Source organism: Diabrotica undecimpunctata, chromosome 8 (genome assembly GCF_040954645.1).
Source record: "Diabrotica undecimpunctata isolate CICGRU chromosome 8, icDiaUnde3, whole genome shotgun sequence".
Taxonomy (NCBI): Eukaryota; Metazoa; Arthropoda; class Insecta; order Coleoptera; family Chrysomelidae; genus Diabrotica; species Diabrotica undecimpunctata.
In genome coordinates, this window is record NC_092810.1 from 15,517,346 (window position 1) to 15,528,585 (window position 11,240).

Below are 11,240 nucleotides of genomic sequence, written 5' to 3' on the forward strand. Positions count from 1 at the left end.
ACCAAATACTCATCAAACAAAATTTTGTATTACCAAATAAGTTTGCATTACAGTTAATCTTCAATGTACATTGTCTTGCCCGTATTTGTCTCAAAAACGAAATAAATAAATATATATATATATATATATATATATATATATATATATATATATATATATATATATATATGTATATACATGTACATACGTGTTCATATTACGTAGTGCCAAATAAAACAAGATAATCTTTTGAACAAAATCTATATTTGCTTAATTTGTGTAAATATTTGAATTTATAGTTTCAATTTTAATATATTAGAATAATAGTTCCGATGTGTACCGATGGTGTTTTTAAGAAAGCATCCTAATCTACATATTAACTGTGCTCCATAAAAGTTTAGCTCTGCCTGTATAGTTCTGATACTGATAGTTGTATATTTATTTAAATTTGATTGCTACAGCTACCACTGAATACACTGTTTTTAGCATCTAAAAAATAAAATATCTACAATTTCATTTCTCCGATTATGCTTACATTATATTTATGTCTAAAACACAAAATCCAATATTCTCAGAAAGAAAACATAAGAAAAATTGTTCTGAAGCTATTTTCTTGTGGCATTTTAAAGTAATTACTATTTAAATGGGAATAAGCCACAATTAAAGGTTAAAGTACGTTTATTGACGTTTCAATTTCCATTTCGGAAAACGTTCTCAAAATACACTTTAATTGTAGCTTGTTCCCATTTAAATAGTAATTAATAGGAACAATGTTCACGTGTGATTTGTTTGCAGGCATTTTGGTTTGTTTAAAACATCCATATATTTAAAATGCAATATTTTCGTTCAAGAGAATTATAAAAACTTAAAACTTGCGTGTATATAGACCATGATCTAAATATTTGAATGACTTCATATTGCATTAAATTCTTCTTATTTCGCCCTTTTTCTTTCTTTTAAAAGTGGCAATTGTAGCTTTGGAAACTGCTACACGAAAGATTTCTGCGGATAATCAGTCATATCATCCCCTCAAATCTCTGAGTCATGAGTACTGGCGTCTTCCCAAGTGATTTTTGCCCTATACTTTACCTTTCAATATGATTTGGAGTAATTTATATTTTTTACCTCTTAACAAGAATATAAGGAACAAGAAGAAGAGGAACAATCTGGCTTTAGAGCGGGAAGGAGCTGCACCGATAATGTGTTTGTTTTGAAACAAATAATAGAAAAAAGATCAAGTACCAATCAAGAAACCCACCTTATGTTTATAGACCTTCAGAAGGCCTATGATACTGTACCCGCTAAAAAGCTATGGAAAGTTTTGCAGGAAACAAACATTAACCACACAGTAATTAACGCCCTTAAACAGCTTTATGAAGGATCAACGTCGGGAATAAAAATTGGAAATAGACTTTCAAAAAAATTTCCTGTAAACAAGGGACTCCGGCAGGGGTGTTGCATATCCCCCACATTGTTTAAAATCTACGTGGCGAAAGCACTGTATCAGTGGAAAAGAAAGTGCAGAGGAATGGGCATTGACCTGGGAGAAACTTGCCTATATACCCTACAGTTTGCAGACGATCAAGTCCTTATAGCCAACGATAAAGAAGACCTGACATATATGGCCAGAAAACTACAGGAAGAATATAAGAAGTGGGGTTTAGAACTCAATACACAAAAAACAAAATATCTCCCAATAGGCGCAGAACTATCCAACATTCAGATGGACACAACCGGAATTGCATTCTGCACTGAATATACCTACCTAGGAATTGATTTCGACACCACAGGCACAGACAATAGGGAAATTAGAAAACGAATAACCCAGGCCCGTAGAACAATTGGATGCCTTAACGGAGTTCTTTAGAGCTCAGAAATTGGTAAAAGACGAAAATACAATATATATGAATCTCTCATAAAAACCAGCTTAACCTATGGTACAGAGACATGGAGACTAACAGAAAGCAATAAAAGAAAACTCGAAGCAACAGAAATGGATGTATTTAGACGATCACTTCGAATATCTAGAGCAGACAGAATGAGAAACGATGAAATAAGAAATCGGATGGGGGTAGATGGATCACTGGCAACAGACATAGAAAGGAAACAACTTATATGGTATGGCCATGTTCAAAGAATGCCAGAAACAAGACTACCAAAAATCGCCATGAAATGGATACCACCAAATCGTAAGAAACGAGGAAGACCAAAAAGAACATGGAAGGAGGGAATAACAAAGGCCATGAGCTCCCGAGACTTGACCGAAGAACAATGGAATGATAGAAATTCGTGGAAATTAGGCATCGGACAACGACGCAAGACGTTTTGAAACCGATATATATATATATATATATATATATATATATATATATATATATATATATATATATATATATATATATATATATTGAAAAAGTTAGAATTTTATTTTTATTTATAATAAATGTTGTAATTTTTAAAATCTATGGTTCGTTGTTTAATTTAATATATACCTCAGCTAGCTCAATTATGTGTTCTAAGCAATCTGTCACTGTGTGACGTCGACTCTGTAGTCTCCTGGTAGAGTTCAAAAAGAAATTAAACCAAAATTTACTTTAGACCTTTGATAAATTAACCCAAATGAAGCACGTTATTTATTAATATTGAACAAATTTAATATAAACAATAAAATTCGTCTGCAACTTGGGTTGCCTTTAAAAATTTACAAAAATAGGAATCGTATAAATCTTAATGTGGTTTAGAGTCGTGACAATAAAAATTTATTACAAAATGTGGAGACTCTATACAAGTACCTAAAAACTAAATAAATATTGCAACTTTATAAAGTGTTTAAATGAACTATAAAGAAAAGAAAATGAACACTTTATTCCGCTGACTTTTAACTTGCATTCAAATATAATCAAAATTTCAAATGATCCCCAAAATTATTATCCAACCTTACTTTAAAACAGTTCTGATTTATTTAAAGAAAACTAACTACTCGCAAAATAATTGGTGAAACTGGAATATCAATCCTCTCTTCGGAAGTTAAGGTACGTACTATTCTATTTTTAATTTAATGATCATTAATATTTTCAATTTTTTTAAGGCCTATCGCAATTATGTTAATTCATGAATTTTAATTTTCTCAATTTAAATGACATTTCTGTACTCCAATAATAATTTATAAGTTAAATTGTTTCTCTTACTCTCTGGAACAAATTCTGGATATCTCTGCTGTGGAAACTGTGGAAAAACTAAAATTCTCTTTAGACGAGTTAAAAAATCACTCCCGACCTATTCCACAATTTCAGGACTCTCCTTTCAAAATTTCTTGTCGGCCTTAAGAATTCTTCTTTTTTTGTTCTTTTTAAGGTTTAGACGATTCACCTATACACTAGGCAACTATACTATTCAGAAATTATTAACACTATACCAGGTAAGTCAAAATTAATTTATTTAACAATTTACTAATCTTTTTCTCTCTTTTATTTCAGAGTCGAACCCACATTGTGATGGCTTCATGAAATTCATGAACAACAAACTCATATAAAAATCCATTTAAGTTGTATCCTTTTTAACATATTGAAATCATTTCAATATATTTATATATATATATATATATATATATATATATATATATATATATATATATATATATATATATATATATATATATACCTCTTAACACATGACCCAACAGTATTATTCGAACTTCCGAAGCGATAGGTCGACAATAATAAGCGCCCAGTGTCTTTTTCTACTAATTAACTCGATTTTAAATTAGTACAGGTGACTCACCATGGGGGAGGCGATTTCCCCAGAGACGCCAATACGTGATTTAAACTCTTCATGTGTTAGTGATAATACTGAAATGCATAATAATGAATCCAGTTTAATAGAAAATTTTGATGATTCTACTTCGAAAAATGCGAATAAAACCAGTGACTGTACTACAATCTTGCCAGAACCAGAAACTCTAACAGCACAAAAAGCAGTAGCGATAAAAGTTTTCAACGTCAAATCAGATAAGTACAATTTTAATAATGTTTATGTTTACATAGAAAAAACAAACAATGAAAATATAGGCCTTTTGCATCCCTTAACGGTCGCGCATATTTTGCATAAAAAGTTGAATATTACTAATACTATTGAAATTAGAGGCATTGGACAAAGCAGAATTAAAGTTTTTTTAAGGTCAATTTCTGATGCAAATAATTTGGTTAAAAATTTAAAGTTAAAAAATGAAAATTTGGTAGCTTATATTTCTAATCATCTACTAAAAATTAAAGGTCTAATCAGAGATGTTGATACCCAATACGATGAAAATTATTTATTAGATAACAGTGAATCTCACTGCCCATATTAGGTTTCAAACGAACTTTTAGAAGGGTTGACACGGAAGGAAAAACTAACTATGTACCGAAAAAAACTGTAATAGTCACCTTTGAGGGAAATATTTTACCTAGCTACATTGCAATAAATAGTGTATTCTTGCCTGTGGAAACCTATATTGGCAAGGCCACTCAAAGTTATAATTGTTTGAGATTTGGACATATCTTCAAGCAGTGTCGCAGTACACAGGCACATTGCATAAAATGCGGAAAAAACACAAATAAAGATCATGCGTGCCAGGATAATATTATTCAGTATATCCATTACAATAATCAGGATCATGTATCCATTTCTAAAAAATGTCCAAAATATGAACTGCAGAAGAAGATCAAAAACGTAATAATTGAACAAAAAACTTCATCGAGGCAAAAACTTACTGTGAATCATCCTTCTCAGGATTGTTGACTTAAAATAGATACTCTACACTAGAAAATATTGGAAACAGTTTTCCTCCCCTGCCAACATTCACAAAAAATTCAACCCCTTCTGCTGCTACACAAGTAATCACGCGTAGCAACCAAAACATATCATCAAATAACACATCACAACCCTCATCAAGTCACTATAGCATAGCGGAAAAACGAAAATTATTCTCTCCTACCCCACAGTACCCACATAATGCACCTATGTTTCCTTTTAATTTTGGGCCCACTAGACCCCTTCCTGCTAATTTAAACATCCCTATTTGTCACAGAACTTAAATCGTTCAAAATTTTGCAATGGAACGCTCTGTCCGTTGTTTCGAATAACAACAGTTTAGTTAATTCTTTAACAACTGAAAATATTGACAAAAGGTTATAATGTAATTCGCCAAGATAGGTACGACGGATACCCAGGTGTTGCAATTTTAATTAAAACAACTATACCATTTTGTCAAATAAATATTAGAAACAAATTTAACGATGAAATTTTAGTCTGCGGTGCTATCGTTAAAATTAATACAACAGAATTAAGTTTTCCATCTATATATAGACCCCCTAAAATTCGTACTTCCAAAAATGATTGGATAAATATCTTCTCACAAGTCAAATCACCTTTTATAATTGGAGGAGATATGAATGCTCATAACTCACTTTGGGACTCATTACAAAATGATGCAGTTGGTCACCACATTGTTAGTAGTGTTGAGGATCTAGATCTTGTAATTTTTAATAATGGAAAACCTACACATCTTCCGAGATATGGTACGCAAAAATCGATGATTGAAATTTCCCTCTGCACAGCTAATGTCACACAGCAAAATCACCTGATCAGTTTTATTTGACACCTTAGGCTACAATTATTTTGCTATAACTATGAATTTTTCAATAACCAACATATTGCAGGAAACAATTTATTCAAAATGGAATATCAAAAAGGCCAATTAGTCCCTATAGACATCTTTAATACATCCTTAATTAAAAACATATTTTCCAATAAAAGTAGCTCCCTAATATTTATGAAAATTATAACTTTCTAATAGATTGCATTACTAATGCTGCAAATAAATCCCAGGTGAACCCAGAAAAGAAGCATTGGCAGCTTATAAATGTTCACCAAGCCTTGATAATTTTTAAAATGTTAAAAAATTACTGCTCATACTAAAAACGAGCTGAAACAAAAAGCCAAAGCCAGTTGGTTCAAATGGTATTCTAACTTAAGCAAAAATACTTCTTCTAAAGAAATATTGTCACAATCTAACAAAATGAACCATAAATCACATAATAGTACAAAACCCTGCAATGATATTTTATTAGACGACTTCTTTAATAGAGTATCTCCTCCATGGGTTCAACATTCGCCTACACAGCCTAAACAAAGTCATCATTAAAATAATCACTTTCTGTTAAAACCTTTTACTAAAACTGAATTAGACTTCGCCCTAAATAACATAGTTATCCATTCCTTAAAAAATATCTTAGTCGTTCCTATCCTTAAATACGGAAAGGATCCAAATATTGTGAGTTCATATAAACCGATATCCTTACTCTCTTGCGTATTCCAATCCCTAGAAACGCTTATACAATTTAGATTAGATTGGTGGATACAAAAAGACAATTTACTACCAGTAAACTAGTAAACGAGGTTTTGGAACTCTAGACGCTATAACAACACTTGTTGTAGATGTACAGAATAACTTATTTAGGAATAACTATTTAACAGTCCTATTCTTGGATATTGAAGGAGCATATGAATCAGTTTGTTTGTCAATCTTGAAATTCAAAATGGTAAATTTCTTTCATTTGCCAATTGCTTTCGTTAACACAATTATTGGTTTTTATACAGACAGGGTAATCTACGTCAGAGACCATAATAACAAACTAATAGGACCTCGACACAACTATCACGGCATACCACAAGGCTCGGTATTATCGCCAATTTTATTTAATATGTACACCTCTGACATAGATAATAACCAAATAAACAACATCCCATTCAAAATAATACAATATGCAGATGACTTTTGTGTCTATACAGAATAAAATTAAAAGTAGAAGAAGCACTAACAAATCCTATTGAAGCTGGCAATGGGATAAGACAGGGAGATCCCTGGGTCCTTTATTGTGCAGCCTGATTATGAATCAAATAATAAAAAAGTACTACTCTCTCAACGTATGCTGCACCAATTTAATATAACTGCCAGAAAATTTAACATTTTAAATTTCCCTCAAAAAGATAAAATGCATGGTTACAACAGCAAATTTACTAAGATGTAAATTGAAGCTGGAAGGTCAGATAATAGAACAAGTGATGGAGTTGAAATATCTAGGCACCACATTATCTAGCTACGAAAAGCTCGAAACGGAAGTGGAAGATTAAGTAACTAGAGCAAAAACAGCCGTAGGCTGCCTAAATGAAACAATATGGAAAGATAAAAATATCGGGAAAGAAACTAAAGGCAGAAATTACAAAACAGTCATCAGACCAATAATGACATATGCGGCAGAAACAAGATCTGACACAGAGAGGACAAAAATTATGTTAGAAACAGCAGAGATAAAAACTCTTAGAAAAATTGATGGTAAGACTCTATGGGACAGAGCTAGAGGTACAGATATATGACGTAGATGCAAGGTGGAGAACATCAAGAACTGGGTAAGACATAGAAGAGTAGAATGGAACGATCATACAACCCGAATGACAACAAATATAGTAGTAAAGACGGCAAGAGACGATTCCCCAATAGGAAGACGATCAGTAGGAAGACCACGAAAACGATGAAGGCGAAAAGAAAACTTACTGGAGGCACATTGAAAAACAGACAGAGTCATGTCTACATAAAAAAAGAAGAAGTCTGGATGTAGTGTTATTATTCTGCCTAATGGCCACAGTAGCGGGTTAGGGTTTTTTGCGAACTAAGACGAGATCGTTGCACTTCTGGGTAAGTGTAGTAGACAAAGGTAATCGCAATATCAGCCATTCTAAAAATGCTGCTGAAGCTGTTGTATATCCTTAAACCTCGAAAGGCGGTTCAGCGGTATGCCAGTAACGTCAGGATCTGGTAGTGACGTAACTAGATTTTTATAACAACTAACAATTTTTTTGCGATAACTCTGTATTGTTGTACAGTTGGTTTTAAAAATGTTCAATTAATTTACTCTAAATTAAAGAAAAATCTCGTCATATTTACCTCTTTAAAATATTCGTTGTTGACTTCAACACTGCTAAAGGAAAGTACTCTTAATGGCTGAAGTGCAGATAATGTAATTAACAACGCCTTTTTGTTTTTATTATTCCAGTATATCCATGGGCATTCGTATAATACTTCTCTTGAAACCGTGGACTAAAACGTTTATAATATACTGATATGGCAGAAATACGAGCACAACCAATATTTCGAGGGCTAAGAACCATAGGGCTCCAAGCGACATTTACAAAAATTTTCAGGAAACGAATATTAAAGTTTGCTGTCAAATAAAACAGTTCTGACAAAATTATACTTTGCCAGATATGTTATATATTATTGCTTAAAGATTTGGTAATACAGCAATTCATAAAACAAAGCTGTCGTTGTGGTATAAAATGCAAATTTAATGGTTTTTTCAAAATGTTACACTTGTACTTGGATCCTTATGGCACTGTAACCGCTGTACTTGGAACTTTGTGTCCCTAAATAAATTTAATATTTAAAAAATATGTCATTATTGTAGACTTTATTGCCTTTGTAGTAATGATAACAATAATAGCCTATACAATGATATTGGAAGAATTTTTAAAAACATAGGAAAAAGAAAATTAACGAAGAGTAGAAAATCAACTTTTATTTACAGTCTCGTTTCAGAAATCAAACATTTCATATAAGAGTGGTCGGTAACCTCTTCAATGTGTTGAGCTACTTTGTTAATTTTGGAATAAACAGCGAGCTACCCACACGGAAGCCACGTAACGCAACGTAAATGAAATAATCCACAGTTAATCTATCATTATACGGTTGTCAAGCCTACCATTTTCGATATTGGAATTTTCTCGGAAGAAATAATATTTTTTAAATGAGAAAACAACTCCTATCCAGTAGTGTGTCCTTTCAGTGGAATGAACTTCAAATTCCTTTTTTAATCTCCCACTTCTTCTTTAATCGTAAAATCACTAAAAACCATCCTGACAAACACGGCCATCTGGGCAGTGTCAACGACATCTGTTGATTCATCCAGTTGAAGTGAAAAATAAACACAGTTATCTAAGTCAGTTCTTAATTGTAAAAAAATATTATTGCTCATAACTTCTACACATCTCATCACTGTATTAGCAGAAAGTTGCAGAGATTTTATAGCTGAAACTATCTCGTCTTTATTTCTAAAGTTGGCAAATAACGAATCAGCAGCTTCTAAAAACGCCTGTTTTATCATTTCCCCGTCTTCATAAGGTTTCTTTTTTTGTGCAATTATCTGGGACACACGGTACGATGCTTCAGTTGCAGCCTTATTTTTGTCGACTGTTCTTAAAAATATTGATTTTTGTCCAATTAACTGTTTTTTTAACTGTTTCAGTTTCTCCTTTCTGGCGACAGAATGTAGTGGGAATAATTTTTCAAAATTAGAATGTACAGTTTTATGATGTCTCTCAATATTTCCTTTTTTAGCAACGGAGACCGAAGTATTAAATAACAAACACACATTTTTATCTTTAACTTCTGTAAAAAAGTGTTGTTTTTCCCATTCCGAATGAAAGTGGTATGTCTTTACCTTCTTACAGCTGCTTGCCATAATATTATTTTTATTGTTCTCTACTAACCCAACCGCTGGACGTTGGTTACGCGTTCAGTTTTAAACTAAGCGCAATGTCGCCACGCCGTGCGTATTTATCCCGTTCAAAGCAATCCAGATCGCTCTCGAACACTAACGCGCTGGTCCGGCTGGTCGGTTCTATAAATAGCCGATTCTAGCTTGACGGCTTCAGGGGCAGATCGCTCACCGCAACGTTGCCGCTGTTTATGTTTAATATTATGACAATTAGATTTTTTTGTGGAATTTTCGGAAGCTTCTCTGATTTTTGCAGTTTGTATTTTTTAAATTAAAATCGTTGTGAGAGCTACCAGAATTGCCTCCGCGAGCTACCGGTAGCTCGCGATCGACAGGTTGGCGACCACTGCATATAATTTTGATGTTCCAGTGGCATCCATTTATACGCAAACTCAATATGCTCAAACTTTTTCTTAGTCAGAGATTTGTATTTTGTGTTATCGGCTGGAGCTACTACAAAGTCAGCAGTAAAATTATTTATGGGAACCACTCTTTGTTTCTTCTTGGTACTGCTGGTAATTTTACTAACATTAACTGTAGAAAATTCGGCGCTGTGATCATTCAGCTTATACTAAAGAGTAAACATGTCTCCTTGTACAGAATGTAGTTGACAAACTTTATTGTAAGGTATTTTATTATATTGGTACAATGATGCTGTTTTTTTTTTAAGTTTTTAAAGTGTGTTGGTTTTGTATTAATCATACAGGATGGCTTTCGTCTGTTAACTTTTATCAAAAGTCTAACAAGCGCTAGTGGAGACTAGATATCCGTAACCTTCAAAGCTTTTTCTATACGAGAATTTTCTGTATGCACCAATGACCACGTATGGAGGATTTCATAGTTAAAATTTGGATATTAGGATGTTTTTTTTGGAAGTCAGTGATTGCTACTTAGGCGATCACTAAGGGGCGATCACTTAAAAACCCTATACTTAATGGCTCTTTCTTCGTCAATAACAACGATAGTGGGTGTTCTATCTATTTTGCCAACTTCTTATTTGGTTTCATTTGTTTAACCACACTGTATATTTTCTTTCTATTTGGCACGCGAATATTCTTTAAGGTGTCTAATCGACTACTTTATTTATAATTATGAAAAATCCACTTTAGATCTACTTAAAAAAATTTGAAAAAAATTTTGACCCAAAAACAACACACTGTGCATTAGATTTTTGAACAATAGATTCTGCAGATAATATAAATGTAGGTATTTGATTGTATGTGTTTCTTTTTAAGTACATATACACGTTTTGAAGAATAAATAAAAACAGCTTTACAATTTACGTGTACGCCAGTACTTGGGATAGAGATGAATTAAAACAATGGTGTAGAAGATTAAGAGTTAATACCCTTTTATTAAAACAAACAGCACTACGTTTCTACGTATTACTTACCTCATCGTACAAACTTTGGATGCGTAGAACTAAAACGTATCCTTCAACACTTATATTAACAAGAAGAAATACCATCTTGTAGTTTTCTACTGGTTTTATTCCCTTAAAAAACAGTAACTTAACTTTTTTTGATAAAGTACTAACAGTTAATTCAATATTGTTCAAAATTCACCAACGTCAGTAAAAATGGCAAGTCAAAGTTTGTGATATCAAAAAATTAAAAACATGATATTGGTATGCTTATTTATATTATACAATAATTCACATCACCAGGA

The 11,240-nt window shown here is 32.5% G+C and overlaps 1 long non-coding RNA gene across 1 annotated transcript; it reads right to left on the reverse strand.

The window, feature by feature from the left end:
- Positions 1-343: 343 nt before the first annotated feature.
- On the reverse strand, positions 344-11,025 carry LOC140448304 (uncharacterized). The gene is made up of 3 exons (XR_011951681.1): positions 10,966-11,025; positions 7,964-8,116; positions 344-468 (listed from the first exon to the last, which is right to left on the reverse strand). It is a non-coding gene; the product is annotated as an uncharacterized lncRNA (long non-coding RNA).
- Between the last annotated feature and the right edge of the window lie 215 nt (positions 11,026-11,240).